Source organism: Crocodylus porosus, unplaced genomic scaffold (genome assembly GCF_001723895.1).
Source record: "Crocodylus porosus isolate Cpor-Errol unplaced genomic scaffold, CroPor_comp1, whole genome shotgun sequence".
In the NCBI taxonomy this organism is placed as follows: Eukaryota; Metazoa; Chordata; order Crocodylia; family Crocodylidae; genus Crocodylus; species Crocodylus porosus.
In genome coordinates, this window is record NW_017728913.1 from 12,976,981 (window position 1) to 12,998,938 (window position 21,958).

Sequence of the window (21,958 nt, forward strand, 5' to 3'; positions counted from 1 at the left end):
GTTACTACTGCCCAAGTGCAGCACCCTGCACTTGTCAGTATTGAAGTGCATCCTGTTTTTGTTAGCCCACCCCTGCAACCTTTCCAGGTTTTGCTGCAGTCTTACCTTCCCTACTAGCGTGCTCACCTCACCCCAAATTTTGGTATCATCAGCGAATTTAAACAGGTTGCTTTTCACCCCGTCGTCCAAATCGCTGATAAAGAGATTGAACAGCGTGGGCCCTGGGGGACTCCGCTGCCCACTTCTCCCCAGGTCGAATATCTATACTAGGAGTGTCAGAAATACAGCCCATGGGCTGGAACTGGAGTGTAGAACTGTTCTGTTGAGCCTGTCAGTGGTCTAGCTGGCTACCAGTAGTTGTGGGGGTATGGCGGGCTGAACAGCCATGAGCAGCAGGCTCCAGAACTGTGCCACCACCCAAATGTAACCCCAGGCTGTTTCAACAAGCGCAGAATTCTGCACATAGGTTGAAAGAATCCCATGCACCAATATAGGCCGGGGACTAGCTGGCTAAGCAGTAGTGGGGCACCGATACATTGGTCCCATATTGAATTGGCACTGATATAGAGAAAATTGACAATATCGGAGATGAGCTTTTTTTTGCCTGATGTGGCCAATAATGTGGCTAATAAGTGCCATGGCCCCACCCCCGTCCCATAGCCCTCTCCCAGTGTCACTGCTGCCCACCCTGAGTGCAGCCCAGCCCAGTCCAGCCCCTCACTGGGAAGAACCCGGTGCAGCCCTGGCCCCAGCCTGCAGTGGCAGTCTACCATACCTTATGTGCAGATCCAAGGACACGCGTCCCCCCCATGCCCTTCCAGGGTGCGTACAGCGGTGGGAACTGCCTCTCCCCGTACCCCAGATAAGCCACTCATGACTCTGTCCCACACCCTGCCTCTCCCTGGCTGAATAGAACCTGCCCTGTCCTGAACTCCCTCCCTTACCACGAGGGCCTCTATCTGCCCCTCCCTACACCACTTCCTTCCTGCCAACCTCTTCTCCCAAACCAGACTTACCAACCCAATGCTGGTCTCCATGCTGTGAGGCTGCATGTTGGAATCAGACTGGTATCATCCGATATGGCTCCTTAAAAATCTCTGTTGGTGCACCCCTACTAAGCAGCAGGTCTCTAGAAAAGGACTTGAGGGTTACAGTGGACAATGAGCTGAATATGAGCCAACAATATGCCCTTGCTGGCAAGAACACTAACGGCATACTGGGCTGCATTAGTAGAAGCGCTGCCAGCAGATCGAGGAACACGATTCTTCCCCTTACTTGGCACTGGTGAAGCCACATCTGGAGTACTGTGCCCAGTTTTGGACCCTGCACTATGGAAAGGATGTGGTCAAGTTGGAGAGAGTCCAGCAGAGGCCACTGAAAATGGTTAGGGGGCTGGGGGCACATGACTTACAGGGGAGAGCTGAGGGAACTGAGTTTATTTAGTTTGGAGAAGAGAGGACTGAGGGGATTTAATAGTAGTCTTCAACTACCTGAAGGGGGGTTCGAAAGAGGATAGAACTGTACTGTTCTCAGTGGCGACAGATGACAGAACAAGGAGCAATGGTGTCACGTTGCAGCAAGAGAAGTTTAGGTTGGATATTAGGAAAAACTCTCATTAGGAGGGTAGTAAAACACTGGAACAGGTTACTCAGAGAGGTTGTGGACTCTCCATCCTTGTAAGTTTTTAAGACTCAGATACACAAAGCCTTGGCTGGGATGATCTAATTGGGGATGGTCCTGCTTTGAGCAGGGGGTTGTACTAGATGACCTCCTGAGGTCCCTTCCAACCCCAATTTTCTCTGATGCTATGATTCTATGATCTCTGTTGCAGCTGATGCTGGCAGCATGGATTTGGCCTGGTAGGAGCCCCTTTGGTCCAGCCCAGAGCCCAGGGTGAGTTTGACTCCTCTGATCCATATTGACAGTGCCATGCCAAGGAAGTTTGGCACCTGGGGGAAAGCCCATGGTGGCAGCCTGACCTCACCCCACACACAGATCTGGAGGGCACCCCCGACCTCCCACATGCTTGCCCAGGAGTGCACACAGTGACAGAAGCTGCCCTCCCCCCATCCCTGCGCCCCCCAAACAAGCCGCTCACAGCTCCATCCTGTACCCTGCCCCAGCTGGGCAGCGCCTGTTCACACCCTTTCACTTTGGCACCTGGGGCGATCACCCTGCTTGCCCCTGCTTGCTATGGCACTGTATATTGATAACTACCCATTCATGGTTAAAACCAAGATAAAACCCCAGCATAGGCAAGCCTTCCCCTCAGAGACCTGTCCTTCAACCAGTGGTATATAAACCACTGTGATGTAGATCCTTGTGCACCTAAGCAAACTTATGGAGCATAAAAATGAAGGTTAAGAATTTTCAGTCACCTGAGAAGTGAGACTACTTAAAATAGCTGCATTCCCCATGTTCTCCTGCATGTATTAAATACAAATAAAAATTAAAAGGGAACCGGCTGAAGTAATCTTGGAGCCACTGGCAACAGTATTTGCCAAATCATGGTTGACAGGAGCAGTTCTAGGAGCACTGCAGATGACTGCAGTGACTGCAGATGGCTAACATAGTGCTCATTTTTAAAAAGGAGAAAAAGGACCTGGAGAATGATAGGTCAATGAGACTTGAATACCTTGGAAGTTACTAGAGCAAATTATAAAAGTCAGTTTATAATCACCTGAAGGTAGAAGATGTGATCATCATAATCATAATTTTGTAACAAATGTCAAACCAACTTGATTTTCTGTTTTGACAGGGTAACTAATTCAGCAGATAAAGGGAATGAAGTGGACATAATAAACTGATATTTGGACTTTTGTGGAGCTTTGATGCAGTCTTGTGTGACCTTATAAATAAAATAGAGAAACATGGGCTGAACAAAATGAGGTTTCAAGTGAAGTTCCTCAGGGGTCAGTTCTGGGTCTGGGATGATTTGGTTGCTGGAATAGAAGCTTCCTGATTTAAAAGGATTTTGATGAATTGGGTACTAGGCAGCAGAATTAAATTCACCTTTGGGAAACATAAGGTGTTACATGTAGAGAAGGAAAACCAAATTCACAAATTGAGAACAAGAGATAATGGCTAGGCAGTAGCACTGCTGAGAAGGATCCTGAGTCAGCAAACCGATGTTGTCACAGAAAAAAGCAAATAAAATTTTGGGCTGCATTTATGTAAGTCCTACATAGAGAGGTACTTATCAATGTTAGTCTGAAGTTAGGCAGAAGGCAGGGCAGGGAAGTACCTTAGGACTAACTGGTTCAGAGAGGCATAAACTTTTGTAGGCAACAGCATACTTCATCAGATGCTATGAAGTATGTAAGCCATGGAAGGTGACAATTAGGGGTGTGTGAAGCAGGTCCTATTCAATTCAGATTTGGCCTGAATCAGGGACAGTGATTCGATTTGTTGATTCAGATCACTGTCCCTGATACAAATGTGAAGATTTGATGCTGATTTGGAGAATCAGCGATTTGGACATGGACACAGCTTTAAATGTTTTTTTCTACATACCTTGAGGTAGTAGGTGCGGCTAGTGATCGCTGTGATACTGGGGCATATGGAGCCTCCCACAGGAGTCCGGGGGCAGGGGAGCCGTGCTTGGCGGTGAACCTGGAAGTGGACTAGAAGTACTTCTGGTCCACTTCCGGGGCTGCTGAGGAGTGCATAGCTCCCCCCACTCCCCCCCCCCCGTGCCCTTCAGCTTGGTGATCCACCACAGGGGGACCCTGGGTGCCCACCCAAACCCAGGAGGCATCAGTCACTGAGATGGGGAGGGTACGAGGCGGGCCCCCTGCGTGCTCCCTGGTGGACCTGGAAGTGAACTGGAAGCTTCTGCTTCTGGGTCTGCTGCTGAGCATGCTGGGGAGCCCACTGCACTTCTGTGGGATGCTCCATACGCCCCAGCATCATAGTGATCACGAGCCCCTGCTACCTAGAGGTCTGTAGAAAAAGCATTTAAAGTTGTCTCTATGTCCAAATCACTGAATCTTTCCAAAACTCTCTGAATAGATTTGGAAGGTTCCGATTCGGTTCAGAAAGATTAAAGAGTCCTCCAATTCAATTCGGATTCAGAGATTCAGCCACCAAATCAGGCTGAATCCCCACTGAATCGAATCAGTGACTGAAGCTTCACACAACCTTAATGACAGTGCCATGCTAAGCACTTCCGGTTAGACTTCACTTCTGGTTAGACCCTGGAGTCTTGTGTGTAGTTCTAGCATTTGCTTTTCAGAAGGATCTAGAGCAGGGGTCAACAACCCAGGGGCCATGGACCAGATCCAGCTCGTGGAATCATTACATCTAGCTCCCACACACAGGGCTTCTCTGACATTTAGCGGTGAGGGGCTTCAGCTACGGGCACTCTTCCTGTGCCATGGTGGAGACAAGCAGCAGTTGTGGCCAGGTCCTTGTGCCTGCCTTTCTGCCCTCCTCTGGCCCGGGGTGGGTCATTCAGGTCTGGGAAAAAGTTGTCTACCCCGATGTAGAGTAACTACTGAGGATCCAGGGGCATATGATAAAGATGATTAAAAGGGGTTGGAATACAAGTCATACAACCAAAGTCTGAAAAAACTATGTGTACTTAGTTTAGAGAAAAGGCAATTAAGGAAAGATATGATAGCAATTTTAAAGAAATTGGATAAAGAAGAGGGAGAACAACTCTTTTCCTTTGCACAGAGGGCAGGACACAAAGCAATGGGGCTAAACTACTGCAAAGCAAATTTAAATGAAATCTCAGTGAAAAATTCCTAACTGTAAAAGCAGTAAGGCAGTGGAACAAGCTGCTTAGGGAAGTTGTAGAAATTTGTAACTGGAGGTTTTGAAGACAATAGGCATTCATCTGGTGTGGTTTAGGAGTAGCTTGTCCTACATTTCTGCAGGAATTGGTCTAGATGACCTTGGAGGTCCCTTCTGACCCTATGATACTATTTCTTAAATTGTTTCAATATATAAGACCTCTGAATAGTTCCTCTCAAAAATACTTTAAATTGATTTTAAATGTGAAACAGTTTTTTTTTTCCCTGAGGTGAAACCATTTTAGAATTTAAGAACCAGTGAGTCTCCATATCTGGAGAGACTTTTGGCTAATAGGAATTTACCAAAGCTCTAACAAGTCACATGGTGGCTGGCCACTTTCCTCCACTGTGGTCCCCACAGAACAGATATCAGCTAGCCAAACATTGGTAAGATGGTTAACCACCTGCCTGCTCCCTGCAAAACTAGTGTCATAACCTATTTTCAGTGACATGATGACCATATTCTTTGGACCTGGAATAGCATAAGTGACCACCAGCAGAATTTTTAAGGTCTTGTATAAATAGCACAGGCTAAAGGTTCAAGAGTGCTGGCTGTGATTTTTATTAAAATGTGCAAACTATAAGAACCAGCAAGAGCAAGACATTTGTAGGGGTTTACTACATGGCAAAATATACATAAAGAGCAAAGAAAGAAGCTTTAAGTATTTCTAGATATATGCGGTAATCTCCCTCTTGTAGAGATAATGGGTGTCTAGTTTTACTATGCCAGGAACTATGCCACATTCTTTTGCCCCATCTATTGGTGTCTTATCGATTAATTTGTTAACTGAGGGGGTCAGCAAGCTTTCAGTAACAGTAGGTTGAGATAACAAATCTCAGTCCTGTGGTGGAAGGAAGGTGGCAGTTGTTAGGTGTTCTTCCACTAGATAGCACGTAGTGGAGGAATATCAACACGGGTTGCTTCCTGGACAATATCACTTTTTGGCAGGCTTGGCAAGCTGGATAAAATCCCTTTGTGTGCGAGATCTTTGCTGTCCTCTGTACTAACTTATTGTCACAAATACGATATCGAAACAGGAGAACCGTGTTATAGTGAGTAAACTGTCTTGCTATGGGGTCCAGAGGTATGCATTCTAGTATTGATCTGGCCTAGTGCTGTAAGCTTTCCCCAGCTGACCCAGATGTAAGGGAGGCCTGATTATTTCAGGAGCGTCAAAGGCAGCTGAACATGTTGCTAGCCATGTCACTCCCTTTTGTGCAGTTGGCTACAGAGGCAGGATGGGCCACCTAGGCCTGTATGGACACCTTACCTGTAACAGTTGCACTGGGTGAGGAGCCTTTCTGGAATCATTACCTCTCCCACGCAGGTGGGCAAGGAGTGGGTACAAGGGAAAAATAAGTTGTGACAGAAAAAGAATCAGTTGCAACTTCCCTATGGAGCAGTTCCTAGTGATTTCAGTTGCACTTTGGCTTGGGCCCTGGCTCAGGGCAGTTTCTTACCCTGGATACTGACTGACTATGGGAGAGTGCCAGCTGCTGTGGTGCCAATGGTCGTGGCACATCTGCTTCCATAGTATACAGGCTGATTCAGAATCAGCTCTGACTCTGTGCTATGTGGTTGAATAATTGGAACCCCAACTTCCATAGTACTTGATTATCTATGTACATATTTGCTTTATTAACACTGCATTAAACAGCCACTTTTAGCTTTACCAATATCACACGTGTCTCTGTGCTTGCATCTCTAACGTATACACTATATAAAGAATTTTTTTTCAGCGGAAGTGTGAGCGAAGCAGTTCAACATCTTAATGCATCCAACATACCCCAGTATATCATTCGTTTTGGTGGGTACGGTTAATTTCTACCACTCATTTCTGTATTTGTTTTCCCCTCATATTTAGCGTAAACCCGCAGGTCATTTGTGTTTGCTATAAAACATATTAGAAGATACCCTGAAATAATACAACTATGACTTACTTAGTGTTTAATATATGTACACCCTCTACACAGAATCTGCAAAAATTATAATGAAGCATATTTTTGCCAGGGACCTAATTGCCTCCATCAAAAAAATATTTTTTGGTAGAAGATAAAATACTTACTAGTAAATCAATATTTAGTTATTATCCATGGACGCAGGAGGTTTTTCTCTCTCATCACTGAAATTATACAGTAATATATTTGGCATTTGCTCTCTGTTTTTATTTTTCACTGGCAAATCACTTTTCTCTTAAATATGAGCAGAAAACCAGTTATCAGTGGAAAGCAGGCATCAAGTATTTTATTCCTTGAGACAAGATTATTTAACAGAAGAATGTTTTCATTTGCAAATCTTTCCTCCTTTTGTTGTTATCAATTTGTTGCTCATCAAAGTTATTGGATTGGTAAACAATGGTGACAGAATAATATCCTCAAAACCTATATAGCACAAGCAATGCAGTACAGGCTTCCTGACAGTTCCCTGGCAATCAGCCCAATATTATGTTGTTTGCACACCTCAAATATGTGATGGCTTCAAACAGCGTTTTGTGCGTCTAAAGAATGAAGACTTTGTTCCTGACATGGAAGAGAGACTGGAAGCAAATGACCACTGAGATTAGACCTGTTGATTAGTCTTGCCAGAGATGCCCTATAATGATTCATTATCTTGACTTCTGTCTTAATCCGTCTCGACTGCTAAACTAGTATGCCCTCCAGTAGTCATTTACTTTACATAGACACCTGCCCGCCAAGACTTAGCCTGGAAATCAAATCACTTTGCATGATCTACTGCAGAACTATAAATACTATCAGCCTGATCCAGACTGAGACAAGTAATGAAATATTCTGTGACTCATTAGAAATTTTGCTAACCTTCTAAGAGCCAGACCCCACAGCTCTTATTTTTATGTGAGGAGGCCCACTGCCTGGGCTCAGCTCCAGCATTCTTCCTCAATGCTGAGGCAGAAAATGATGAAAATTATTTCTGAAGTCTAGAGAAAAATTCTGTTTGGTTAATTTCCCTTGACACTTTAGAAACTCAGCAGTTTCTTGTTTAAGGCATAGATAGAGCAATCAAGTTTTAACAGTAACTGGCATTTAATGAGAAAATACATTCACTGCTTCTGTCATCAGTTTTACTAAAGCTGATTGCTATTTTTTCTGACAGCTATTTTTAAAATCAACAAAGGAATAAACAAAGGAGGATGACTGACCTCCAACCTAATAGTTCAATCAGGAATGTAGATATTCCAGGGTGCTGTGTTATTCAAACCGATTCCTTAACACTGTAAAGGGCTGAACTGACTTTACAGTCCATCCTGAGCAAAGGGCAGTGCATAACCAAGCAGTTTTTAGAAACAGAATAAGGACTACTATTATAACTGCAAGTCACCTCAGTGAGTTGCACCCTTTGACTTCAGCAAGCTTTGGATTTAGGTGTGAAGAGACATACTTCAGCTATGGAAAACATGCACCACTTTTTTTCCCACACATTAGCTAGAAGTTTTCAGAATGGTGTGAAATGTTAATGATCTGCTTAGTTAGTTTTATATTATCTTTTATAATGCTTCATCACAATACCCTCTCACTCTTTGTTAAGGGTATATTCTATAGCATTGGCCAGAATACATACTGGCCAATGCTGATAGCCAGTATGTGATGGGTGTGTCTATACATCACCATATGACACTATTGCTATGGCACCATGCTTTAGTACTTCCTTTTGGGCAGCAACTGCCTGTACTGTTCTGTACGTGCCACACACAATTAGATTTCACAAGTATGTCACCATAGTGGCATGCTATACCAGGGGAACAGGCCATTACAACGACATAGCTGCCGATCATGTGTAGACCAATGTGACAGCTATGCTACTGTAGCGCACCATACGGTGACGTAGCACATTGCTACATTGCCATAGGGCAACATGCATATGTGCCCATTGCAAAGGAAAATTCTCTGTAATTTATGCTAAATCAATACAGGAAAAAAATTGTTCCCCTTCTGGAAGCATGTTATAGGATGCAAGAGTGTTGTCTTAGTCTTAGTAAAGTAAGCTGAAAGTGTTAATTTGTGCTTTTTGGTTCCCATACCTTATCATTGAACATACAACATTCCAGTATCCTAAACTATGCCCTGACATTGGAAATATTTATGCATACGGTCAACTTTCAGCATATGAGACACTCCTTTGAAGACTGACTGGTCTGAAAAAGTGGTAGGATAGAGCATATGCTTCTCAATCCCTGCCTTTCTTCACTCATGACCAATTAGATTGAATTGAAGAGAATTAAGGAATAACCAGTATTGTCCCTACCCATCCAGAATCAAATCTGGGTAAGTATGAGAAGGAAAATTGTGAGAATGGGATACCTTATTCTCCTAAACAGCTGTGTAAATGCTATGAGAACTTAGTCCTATATGATCAAAGTTAGAGTACTAAGATGCTCCCTGGAATGAACTTGGGGCTGCTAGATCTAAACTCACAGGCCTCCAGTACTTGAGATAAAAATCCTAGCTGTGTTAGTTAGTTCAAAAGATTATAGGATCACAGGAAAGCAGAGCTGGAAGGGACCTCATGGCTAAGTACAGACCATCAAAGAGTCTGAGTCTGAATCAATTCAATCTTCACAGGTTAGTCTAAGCTGCTTAGATTAAACTTGTAAGCAAGTGAACAAACATTCACTTTTGATTCTGGAATTGCAGCCACATGCCTGAAGTAGCCCAAGCTAGAAGCCAGGGGGCACTAGCATGCCTTCCTACTTGTTTGGAACAGACAGGTTCGGCCAAGGCTAGCTTACCTATGCTTGGGGGAGTGGGGGGTTGCAGGGGAGGTGCAAAGCATCCTGGGATGCTGGGAGACAGTGAATTAACTTGAATCTGGATAGGATCTGGGAGAGCAATTCAATAAACTGATCTAAGGTTAATTCAAGATTTAACCTAAACCAGTTAAGTCTGATAGTACTTCCTTTCATGTATATCTTAAACCAGTTTCAGCCATTTTGAAAACAGTTTATGTGCACTGAACTTCTGTTGTGCTGTGGATTTAAGCCATTTTCTGATCACTTATATTGGTTTATGTGTAATTTCTGTCCATAGCCCATGAAATCATCTAATCCTGCCCCTTACTTAAGGCAGAATCATCAGTGACTAACTATCCCAGCCAGAGCTGCCACAGACTCGCAGGGCAGAATCCTATTACCCTTTGCCTGCTTAAATGGTAGTTACACAGGTATGCGTGTGCCATTTTTGGCACTTCTGCACAGTTTGTGGTCATGCTGTACATGCAGTGTAGACACACAAATATCCACACAGCTAGTGAGCATATACAAATATAGGCTGCACTATGGTTGGGTAGGAACACAGCTACATACATGCATTTCTGAGCATAAATCCTGACATTCTGGTCCAACAAAAAGCAGGAGGAGATCTCTCCCATGTTTGGAGAAGTGACTGGATGATGCTTAACCTGTAGGCAAGTGGCTAGACTATTATGCATGGAAGATGGAGAGATTCCTATTCAAACCCCTGCTAAGTGAGAGATCCAGGAACCTGAGTTATCTGCTTCCTGGTTGAGTGCCTTAATCACTAGGGTATTGGGCTAAAACATGCATGGGCCCTCCTTCTCCAACATCTAGCACCCTCTGGTCATAGGTTTTTTGGGGTATACTTCATGATTTGTACTCTCCCAGTGTGTGCTTGTATGGAACCCTGTACCTGCCCAGTCAGTAGATAGGCTATTATGCATATTCAGTAGCCATGTGGATGATTATACATCCATTCTGCATGTAGAATAAGATCACTAAATGGCACTTGCATGTTTGGGTAACTGCCACTCTTCCCTAAGTGTTTATATGGTCTCACACCTAAAAAGTGTGAGTGAGTGACTGTGGTTTATACTAAATTTCTTTTCTTTATTATAATGCATTGGTAAAAAGAGTCCATGTAAAATATGAAGTAGTCAAAATCCAAAGACATCAACAAAAGGGAAAAATCCATGGGAATGAGGCTGGCAAACAAATGTGCTGCTTAGGAGCCTTCCAGTCTCCGTGTGCCTTTTACAACCCTTGAAGTTACCAGACAACTGCCTTTGCTACAGATGAGGAAGAAAATGCTCTTTAAAACTAGTCATTAGGAAGCCATTGTAGCACCCTCGCCTCATTCTCCACTCTCAGATAATCTTATTATCACATTACAGGAAACCCTCACTATTTGCAAACTCTGGATTTGTGAATTCAAATATTTGCAGGGGAGGGTAGAGCCAGGAGGCAGGTGGAGAGCAAGCAACAGGGACATGGAGGGAGGCGGTGGCAGCATCTTCTCCCCCAGAGGCAGCCACGGCAGCACTCAGGGGGAAGGGATCTGTCTCCAGGTGCTGCAGGGGAGCCCTGGGGATGGTGAGGGTGGTGGCGGGTGGTGCTTGGAGCAGCCACGGCAGCACTTGGGGGGGTGGAGGGGTCAGTCCCCAGGCACTGTGAGGGAGCTCCACAGACAATGGGGTGGGAACAAGGGGCGGTCGTGAGGTCTGATGGGGAGCCCCATCAGTATTCGTGGATTTTACCATTCACAGGGATCTCTAGAACGTATCCCCCGTGAACGGCAAGGGTGTCCTGTAGTTCTTCAATTCATTTGTACAAATTCATGCTCAAAATGAAGTGGGAGCTTTTCTGAAGGAAACAATGAAATACTCAAATGCAGACAATGAAAACCAGAATGAGAGTTCAGGCACTAGAAGTAGATAGGTAAGGATAAAGAATCAGAGTGGGAGTGAGCCCTATATGACATTTTCATTTGAAAAGCAAATTTTGTTCACAGTTTAAATAATCCAGGTTTCCTTAGCTAACACTGTACATTGAGTACTCAGTGTGTGTGCCTACATGAGATGCTTTACTGCATATAACCATGTGCAACATCTATTGTGAAGTAAATTAAGTTAGTGTGCTGTCTTCTACTATTTGTAAATACAGGTAGTAGATTAACTGCACATTAGCTACTCTGCAGTAGCACTTGTGTAGATACTGACCAGAAGCAAATCTGCTCCCAGTTAGCCACACCTGCAGTGGGCTACAAGGGATAGGAGGGTTCTTTGTCCTCAGTCCTGGTGCTGCTCAGCTCCCCCAAGGAGCCAGGAACTGATCAGTGATGGGACGGGGTTGCTCTCTGCCCCCACACCCCGCACTGCCTGGCTTCTGGCTTCCCACAGGAGCTGGGAGCTAAGCAGCACAGGGACTTTGGAGCTCTAGGCTTCCCTGCCCAGCTGAGGGCTTGCTAGGAGATGTCCTGCTTGTGGCAGGGAAGCCCTGCTGTACACTGGGCTGCCTGGGGGGAATCAGCTGGCTGCAGTGGCAGCTGTCTTATTCCCCCATGCACATCAGGACCCCTCCCCATGTGCACTGGGCCAGGAAACAGCTACCACTGTAACTGCAGAGCTATCCTGGCCCCATGTGCATTAGGACTGGCCCCGTGCCCTCTACCATCCCCCAAGCTAAAGCCCTGGGGGAGCCTGGAGCTCCCTCTGGCTGCTGCAATGGGGCAGAGCAGAGCAGAGGCAGCCCTGTACCAGACTGCTCCTGTTGCGAGCAGATTTGCTCCTAAGAAGGTGCATGTGAAGACATGCTCCTGGGGAATCCGGCTTACTGCACTGTATTTTACTGTGCAGTAAGCCTATATCGCATTAATAGCACATGTAGATGCGTCCAGTGTAATTCAAAGGCAACATGAACAGTTTACTGTACACATAATGAAGCATTGTACTATGCAGTAGGAACCAAAATTAGGTTCTCTGCAGAGCTTGACAAGGGACAGAAATATGACAAGCCTGCTGTCAAAAGATAAAGAGAAATGTATACAGATTAAGATGAAAAGATTTTACTGCTGAAGTAAATGTTGCCGATTATCACTTACCACTTTCAGGTAAATGACAATATGCTGTGGTGAAGAGGACTGTCTGTTACTGAGCGCATCTATATGAGATGTTTATTGCGCGGTAGCTTAATAACATAGTGCAGTAGTGTGCTGGTCAAAAAAAAAAGCTAATAAGCTACTGCGCAGTGTTATTTGGCTACTGCACAGTAGCCGTCACAAAAAAACCATGCACCGGTGCTCATTAAGCAAGTACTAAACTAAATGCAGAGTAAATACTGTGCATTAGTGAACATATAGATGCGCCCACTGTGACTTATTTTCTTGCTGGTATTTTGGACTTAAATTTATGCTATTTCACATTTATTTTAATGTTATTAGTTTCTTTAAAGTGCCCATGTGAATATCACAGACACTGCAGAGTCAAAGTACCATACTGCAAGGTCTTGAGTACCTTGAAGAAAAAATCAGGGCCCACCAGGGGAGCTGCGTGTCAGAGATGACAGCTTTCAGTTTTAAGAACATAAGAACATAAGAATTGCTATTTACTGAGACAGACCATAGGTCCATCTAGCCCAGCATCCCGTGTCACACAGTGGCAGAGCAGATGCTGAAAGGGCGAGTGAACTGGGTATGACCAAGTTTTTTTCCACTGTTCCGCTCTCACTTTCAGCCTACAGCATATAAGGCTAGGAAGCTCTAATTCAGAGGCTGTATCCCTAACTCATGTGCTCAATAGCTACTGATGCTCCTTTCCTTCAAGAATTTGTCCAACCCCTTTTTGAATCTAGCCAAACTGTTAGCTTCTACAACATCTGATGGCAACATGTTCCACTTTAATTACACACTGTTTGAAAAATAACTTTTCATCTTAGGCTTATCTGAACAAAATATAACATATTAAAGGCCTGAATGAAAACCCAGAGATACCAGCAATTACAAATAGAATGGAAACAGGCAACTAGCACACTGCTGAACAAAGGGAGGCAAAAGACAGTGCAGATGAACTGATTTGAATATGAAGTCTTTACACAGACCTTCAAAAACAGCTATAGAAAGACTATGAAGGACATCCTCAGGGATAGGATCACAGTAAAAGGAATGCTTAGCATCACAGAAAAAGAGAGCAATGACCTTCTGAGGGACTCGGACTCAGAATATAAATGCTAGCACTAGACAGAAGCTGATAAGCTTTTTCCCATGGAAAGTTTCCAAAGAAATAAAAAATAAATGGTTTTGTTAAGAATTTCTTGTGAAAATTTTCTGATTTCATAAGAAACAACCAAAATATTTCCAAACACAAAAAGAAAATTGTGAATTAAAAAAAATAATTTGTTATTTGTCTTTTGCATTTGAAAACTGAGTAAATGTTCTCTACCAAATTTTAGTAAGCCAACTAAAATGGGATGATGCAAGGAGACCTCCATTTTCAGGTGATGGGGGAGGGTGGGAAATCTTTCTAACTCACTGTGGCCATCAAAACAGATGAATAATATAAGGATGCAAATGATGCAACTTTGGGTATGTAGAAGTGTTACATTTAGATCAATCTACCAAGGTTAGGTCCATCTAAATTCTTGGTTGTGCAGCTGTTTACAGGACTTAAATCACCCCAAAAATGTCATAATCAAAGTTAGATCACCTCAGGCGTTCACAACATGGACCCAAAGCTGGGAAAAAATAGGCACTCATCCCAGCCCCAACTACAGCACTGTGCTGTACCCACCCTGTCACCCCTAATCCGATTGGGTTATTTTTAGCCCTCTAACTATCTCCCCACAGACCTACCAACTCTCCCCATCCCTCATGGACCTGCCAGCCCCACTTGGACCCACCAACACTGGACCTGCCAGACCTCTTGATCTTGCCAACCTCTCACCCCACTCTGAGTTACTAAGCTAGGGCTGACCATACCACTCCTGGCAGTGGCAAACACCTGAATGCACCACTTCTAGTTTAGGTTTAGGTGACTTGAAGTAAGCTGCTTCAACCTAAGCCAGGTATAGTTAATTCTTGTTTGCACCCTCTGACTATTAAGAGAAAACACTGCAAAAAAGAAATTAAGTGACCAGGTTGTATGCCAATATAAGAACTCAATAAAACAAATCTAGAAGTGAAATTAGTCTCCTTATTGAAATTCTTAGAAATATTCTAAATATTTCTTCCAAATATATATATGTATGTATGTAATTTTGCAAAAATATTTGCCTATGGATTTTTTCTATTTGATATATTCTGTTGGATAATACTTCCTGAACTCTGAGAAGTGGGGAGTTTGAACTTGGGTGCATTTAACCTTGTGTTCAACTCATGGTCTATGCCAGTTGTTCTCAACCTTTCTAGACTCAAGCCAGCCCTCATGGCTAGGAACAGACATTACACATAAACCAGTTTAAGTGATCAGAAACTGGTTTAAACCTGTACCAGAACAGTGCACATAAACCAGTTTGAAAATGGCTGAAACTGGTTTGAGATAAATCTGGTTGAATGTAGTATCAGACTTAACTGATTTGGCTCAACCCGGTTTATGCAATATCTGTCCCAGACCCCTTGCTGGTTTAAGATAAATCAGAGTCCCCCAGCATCCCAGCATGCTCTCGGGTTGGGCAGGGCTTTCTACTCCACAGCAGGGCTGGCTACTCCCCTCTGCTGCCTCGCTGGAGATCGGCAGTCTGTGCAGGCATCTGTCTGGCTTGTGCTCCCCTCTCCACTCTGTGGTAAGCAGGCATTCCTCCATCCCTTCCAGACACCTCAGCACTAGCTAGCAGACCACATGCTGGCTACAGCCCGTGCTGTGGGACACAACAGAGGCAGACAGGGTTTTTGGAGCTATTCAACAGGTAGCTTAATGTCCTTCCTTGGAAAAGCTGTTTAATAGTTGTTTGCTCCCTGCCTTCCCCTCACCATTCCCTGCTAAGCAGGAATTCCCCTTTCCCCTCTGCCTTGCAGAGAAGGTATCTGTGTATTAGTCAGCACATGCTGGGTCCCTGCTGAATCAAAAGGTAGAATCAACAGGTAGCTGGTGATGTCCCTCTCTTTTCTTAATGACGTGATAAACACTGAGATATGGGTGACACTGTTATCAGCCCCACTACACCTGGCTTGCTTGCCTGTCAGTTTTCTTCAGACAGTATACAGAAGCAGGGAGGGAGGCATGCACTGCATGCCCCCCCACCCCTTGCCTCAGTGCTTGGTGGGGGTTGGGGGCAGGCAACACTCCTGGCCCTTGTGCAGCAAGCCAGGAAAAGCCTGGGATTGCAGGCAAGCTGGGGGTTTACACCCCTCCCTAACCAGAGCCTCCTGCTGAGACCTGGCCACACCCCCCTCAGCTCAGCTCTACAAGGGAAGGGAGTGCTGGTCTAGTGCCCCCCAGCTTCCAGCCTGAGCCACTGCAGGCATGTGCCTGAATTTCCTCAGTTCAGAGGGACTGTCTGTGTGATTGGAAACCGGTTCATCCTGGCCAGGTTAGGCTAACTTGCTAAGGTTGAATCAATTCAGGCTCAGGCTTTTTGAATGTCTGTCCCTAGCCCTTTAGGCTGAAAGCACTTTTGTAAAATACCAGCTCTTAGCTTTCACTCATTTTTGACTGCAGGAAAAAATAGTGCAAATCTGCTGCAAAGAACTCAGAAGGACCAGAATATGTTTTTGACAATTGTAGCAAGGCACTGGGGTGTGCCCGCTCCTTTAAGGGACCTAGCAGCCTGCAAAGTTGCTTGCAGGTGATGCAGGAGCCTAATGAGAGACTTGCCTAACTGGAAGAGGGCTCAGGCTGGAGCTATATCAGCCCAGAACCTGAGCTGGTCAGGTAGTCTCCTCCTGCTGGCCACAAGGTGAAGAGCTCCTAGCAGCAGTGCTCCTGAAGGGACTGGTGTTGCTATAAAGAACCCTGTATGCCTGGGAGCAGAGGCAAGTCCCTGGGCAGAGGAAGTCAAAGTTTTTCAGGCAAGTGGCCTTCATTTTGTTTTCAACCGACAGAGGGGCCCTGAGCCCCAAGGAAGGGTGATGTGCAGGGCCAGGGGTCTGGGAGCCCCAAGGAGGGGCAGTGTGCAGGGCTAGGGGTTCAGGAGTTCACAAAAGGACTGTGTAAAGGAAAAGGGGAGTCTGAAGGCCCAAAGAGGCTGGGTCCATAACTAAGCAACATCACAGAGAGAGAATACCCATGAGGCTTGGGGCATGGTATAGGGGAGGTATGGAGTCACTCAAGGAACCCTTAAGGTGACAGGTGCCCAGCAGGGTTACAGACAGACTGATAGGGCCTGTTAGCTTGCGTGGCACAGGAATGTGACTGAGGGGATGCAGAAGAGGCCCAGTGGTGATTAACACAAGCTCAGGTTCATGCAGAGCCCACAGGCAGCTTCCCTTTTATAACAGCAAGGTGTGGCAGGAAAGCATGAGCAACTGGTGCCTCCTGAGTCTGGAGTGGCACTAGCAGCTGATTGCCAACGGGGGGGGGGGTCCCCCAGCAGCCAATCACTGACCTCAGAAGCACTGGTGACAAAACTGGCACCCACACTGGCTGGCCGGGAAGGTCCAATCTCGTGGGGGCACATACCCTCCCATGCCCCCCCATGCGTCACCTATGCAGGCAAGTGATCAGAAAGGGGCTGCAGCCAAGCTGAGCCAGGCAGGGGCTGCATGGGCCCCAGGAGGTTTATGTGCAATGAACTTCTATTGTGTTACAGATTTGACCTGGTTTCCAATCACTTATATTGGTTTATGTATAATTTCTGTCCCTAGCTTGGGAGAAGAAACAACTTCCTTTTACTATTGGTATAAATAAATACTGTAAAACAGGTATAAATCCATTGTAACAAATGAAACAACTTTGAAAACAGAGTTTACAAAAGCAGCAACACAGAAAGGAAAATAAAGATTAATGCAGATAACAAGTCTCCACAGTGTGCTGGACAGGTGCTCTACTCCAAAGCCTAAGAAATCTCCTATTAATGCTCAAATTAATAAGTAATATATTAGATTGAAGAATGTTAGCATGTGTGCAACCAAATGTTTTTCACCTAAAAACAATTATATGGAAAGTTTTTCTTTTCTTTGACAAACAAGAGGCAACACAGAGCTAAGCTGACACACAACTCCTTCCCAGGGTCAGAAAATATGATAGCAGAATCTGAAAAAAGAGTCTAGTTTAAAGGAAAGAGACATCAATAAGTAAATGCTTTAGTAGTACAGGCTAATGGAATCATTCCTATGCACCATGATAGGCTAAAGCAGCCTTATGCTAATATAAAGCTGTTGTATAGCTGGTGACTCTGAAACTCATGCTGAGCTGGGGCTTACTCACAAAAGTTAAAATACAAAATAGTGATGCTAACTGCATAGTGCAGGAGGATGCAAGTTCATGGCTAGGCCTTCTGAGAAGAAATAATGAAGCATCACATCCAGCTTATCTTACTATATTTATGATGGTTTTAAGCAGTCTCCTACTTGTAGGTTATGCAACCGTGTAAAATGTCTATCCTTGATTTAATTACTATGGTAAATATTTCATGTTATGTTCAGGAAGAGTCATCCTTCATATGTGATAGATGTCTCCTCCTGATTTATTTCTGTTTTGCTGTTTTCTCCTGATTTATTTTTGTTTTACCTAGTGGTTCCCTTGATCTTCTAAGGATACTCCCTAAAACCTTGTGTTTTTCCTGGTTGTTAGTCAGTTTCTTGATACATTCCAAATTTAGTAGAAATAGATAACCTCTTGTCACCGAGGAAGGTAATTCATTCAAATTGGAACTTTCTGATAACCAATAACGAGCAGTTTGATTAATAGGATTTTCCTGTCAGTTACTTCTTGGGACTCTCTCTAGATTTACACAACTACAAGAATGCTTTGAAGATGCTGGACTAAGGGTATAAGAAAGAAGTGAAACAGCTAACAGTGCACACTTCAAGAATGAAAGATGTCTCTGACAAGACCTGCTGCTGCACCCAAGCGATCTCAAGAAGCTGGAAGAAACAGACCATCTCTGCTGTTGCCTGTTTGGTGAAAAATTATCACCTTATAGCTAAATAGTGGACTTTGCTTTGGTTTGGACTCATTTAACCTTGAGTACTTACAGTAGATAAAGCCTTTCTGTCATTTATTGAACAAGGTGTTGTGTCGATCCTTTAAGACTAGTTCAAGACCCCATGTTTTTTATTTGCTAACAAATTGGAGACCACTGCTGAGATCAGTGGACTGACTACAGAAACGCTTGGGAAAAGTTGTTGCTGTTGCTTTTTTGTTGTTGTTGTTGTTTGAGCCAGTATCAGGGTGTGGACTCATGCCCCACATCCAGATACCTTCATCCAAGTATTAGTCCTGAGGGGAAAGGGTTGCAACCTACCCTCAGGGGTGATTTCTGATTCCCTCAGTGGGAGGAAGAACAGAGGCTGATAACATTTCCTTAACCATAGCAGCACCAATTAATTCATTCATGGGGGCTGTGATGAAACAATTCATACAGAAACAGAAATTGGATAAAGGTCCTTGGGAGACTGACCAATTCACTGGCCCTATGGCATGGAAAAAACTGTGTTCACAATGGGAAGTCCTTGCCATAACAATTAAACCCAATGTTGAAAAAAGGACAAAAAATGCATTGTTGCAGAGTATGTTCCAAAAATGTCAAGCTCTGACTAAAGAGGTTTTTTAGTTACAGACAGAGGTTGAAAACCAGGAGTTAGAGGTGGTTGTTGTGAAAAAGGAAGCAAAGAAAAAGATTCAGCAGTTGACAAATCCTCACTGTTGGATGGCTCTCAAAGTTGTGCAGACAGCCATTAAGTTTAAAAGCAAGGTAGTGCAGAGATTAAGATAGCTCATTTCTTATTTGGATGCAAGAGCTGGCAGAAGGGACAGAGCCTAAGCCTTGACTACCTCGCAACCCACAGTAGGGAAGGGATGTCCTACAGCACAGGCACCCAGGGGGCTAGTAGTACAAATCTATTTTGACTACTAGGGTTGCCTAACCATTCAAGCTTTAGTTTGAGGAAAGGGAAATCTGAACTCCCCCCTAATGCTGATACCGGAGACTTGATTAGCATTTTTATACAACAGCGATGGGTTCCAGATGGGGTTTTGATGGACCCTAAGTCACTGGCAGCTGCAATCTTATACCAGAGAGTTAGAGAACTGGTTAATAGGGAATAACAGTTACAGGAGAAACATGCAGTACAGTCAGATAAGCTGGAAGTGATACCTCATTAGTTCTTCTCAGAAGTCCTAACCGTGGGCTTGCATCCTCTTGCACTATGCAGTTAGCATCAGTATTTTGCATTTTAACTTTTGTGAGTAGGCCCCAGCTTAGCATGAGTTTCAGAGTCATCAGTCCTCTCCTTGATGGTTATAAAGCATTTATTTGGCATCGCCTAGACAGTCCAGCATTACCCATCACATGCACACATCTTAATTTGGTCTGTTTTTTAAAATTGGAAATCCCAAGGGCTCTGCAGCTGGGTACTGTGGCCTGGTCAACGTGTCAGAGTGCCTTATTTTATGTTATGGAACTGTGTGGTACATGTCTTTAATTTTCCAGCCTGTGTGTCTGCTTGATGTTTGCCTGTGTCAGACACAGTGGGCCTTGAAGGAAACTATCACAAACAGGCTTTTACAAAGCAATTAACCCTTGCCATTGCCCTGGACCACTGTTCTAACGCATATCTACTTTACCTATCAATCAGTTTCCAAAAGCAAACCTCTAATACCATTTTCTAGCCATTAATAGCACAAAGGGTGGCTCAGGAAAGAAGAGTAGAAAGGTGATCCCTTCAGCAGAACTTCCCACTGTCTTTTACCTGCTTTGTCAGAAGGAGGTGGGAACTGTTAAAGATCATTTCTGAATGCATCTAAAAATGTCTGTTAAATCTGACAGAGAGTGTGAGAGAGAGAGATTTCCAGTTAAATTGCTTGATGAGACTAAACACAGAACATTTTAATTACCTGGGTTCAAAAGCCATCTCAGGTCATAAGAGATAATTGATTTGCTCCAATGTAGACCAATGCAGAATATTTGTTTATCTCAAAACAATGATGAGCAGTCTAGAATGAGGCATGGTCTGCTCCAGACTGGAACAAGAGGAGTGCTGCAGGTCAGGAGGGACTTTGATTTTCTGTAAGCAGATACAGCTAGAATGAGAGAGACAGAATGGATACAATGGAGAGAAAAAGCTCACATACTGTTTAGTTAGAGATGACACTTGGACCTAAACATATTATTAAAGAATGCCTCTATACTACTTATTTACAATAAAGAAGAAATGAGATTCTGGATGTGCTCTATCATAAAAAAACAGACCAGACAAAGAGATTCATACTATTAATTTCATATTTATATATGTTGGTCCTGATTAAAAGTTCCTAATATTTCTATTACTTTCTTTTTTGATGTCTGAGACATGAATTATTGTAGCAAGGTATAGGATGGGGGAGGGACAGGAGGGAAGGGAAGGGAAATGTTGTACAGACTGCTACCTCCACATTTTTCTAGTTTCCACAGCCCTACTGGGTACTGAGAAGAGTTCTTCAAAATGAAGGGGGATCAGGGAAAAACTTAAGTTGATATATCTATCAGTTTGGGGTTTTTTGAGCAGTCAGCTTGTGAAGACAAAAACAGCTAAGGTGCCAGTGGTCAGCCAGCCAGCCTGCAAGGGACCTGGATTCCGGGCAGTGTAAAGTAAAGGCAACTGCACGGTGGTTACTGCATATTTATTTAATATTTGTATAATCGAATATTAAATAAGTGCACAGTAACTGAAGTTACTTCACACTAGTGCCAGAGAATGCCTTTTTAGTGACTTTACTGCACAATAGCTTAATAATATTGTGCAGTAGTCTATTAGCACTTGGTGCTGTGATGTGCTACTGCACAGTATTGTTTGGCTACCGTGCAGCTAGTGCAGGGTGGGCAAAGTCCGGCCCATGGGCCAGATCTGGCCAGCAGTGGACTCCATTTCCCAGCAGCCCCTGCCTGCATGGAGACCCCATCACCAGCCATGCTGTGATAGCATGGGCCTGGGGTTTCCATGAAGACTGGCCCTAACAGTACTGGCAGGGTGTGTGCTAGGGCAGGGAGCTACTCCAGAGCCAGGCTGGGATCTTGCAGTGGTGACAGCATGGCCCAGAGACAGGGCAGAGCTGCAATCTGCAGCCTGCATGCTCCTGGCAGAGGTGTGCAGGCAGCAGATCGTGACTCTGCCTTGGCTCCCTTCAATGGTAACAGCAAGGTCTGGAGTTAGGGCAGAGCTATGATCTGCTGCCTGCACACCCGAGCTAGTTAGTATGTTTTACAGTTCTCTGTAATTTGCTTACTGTCTTCTTCTATTTTCAGTTAACTTGACAAATCTCTAGAGAGGATGATATAAAAATC

The 21,958-nt window shown here is 44.3% G+C and overlaps 1 long non-coding RNA gene across 1 annotated transcript in view; it reads right to left on the reverse strand.

The window, feature by feature from the left end:
* Positions 1-11,282: 11,282 nt before the first annotated feature.
* LOC109309695 overlaps positions 11,283-21,958 on the reverse strand; it is a 14,710-nt gene continuing 4,034 nt past the window's right edge. The window contains exons 3-4 of the long non-coding RNA XR_002101009.1: positions 21,058-21,063; positions 11,283-11,358 (exon numbers count right to left, since the gene is read on the reverse strand). This is a non-coding gene — a long non-coding RNA (uncharacterized LOC109309695). The remainder of the gene's footprint in view (positions 11,359-21,057; positions 21,064-21,958) is intronic.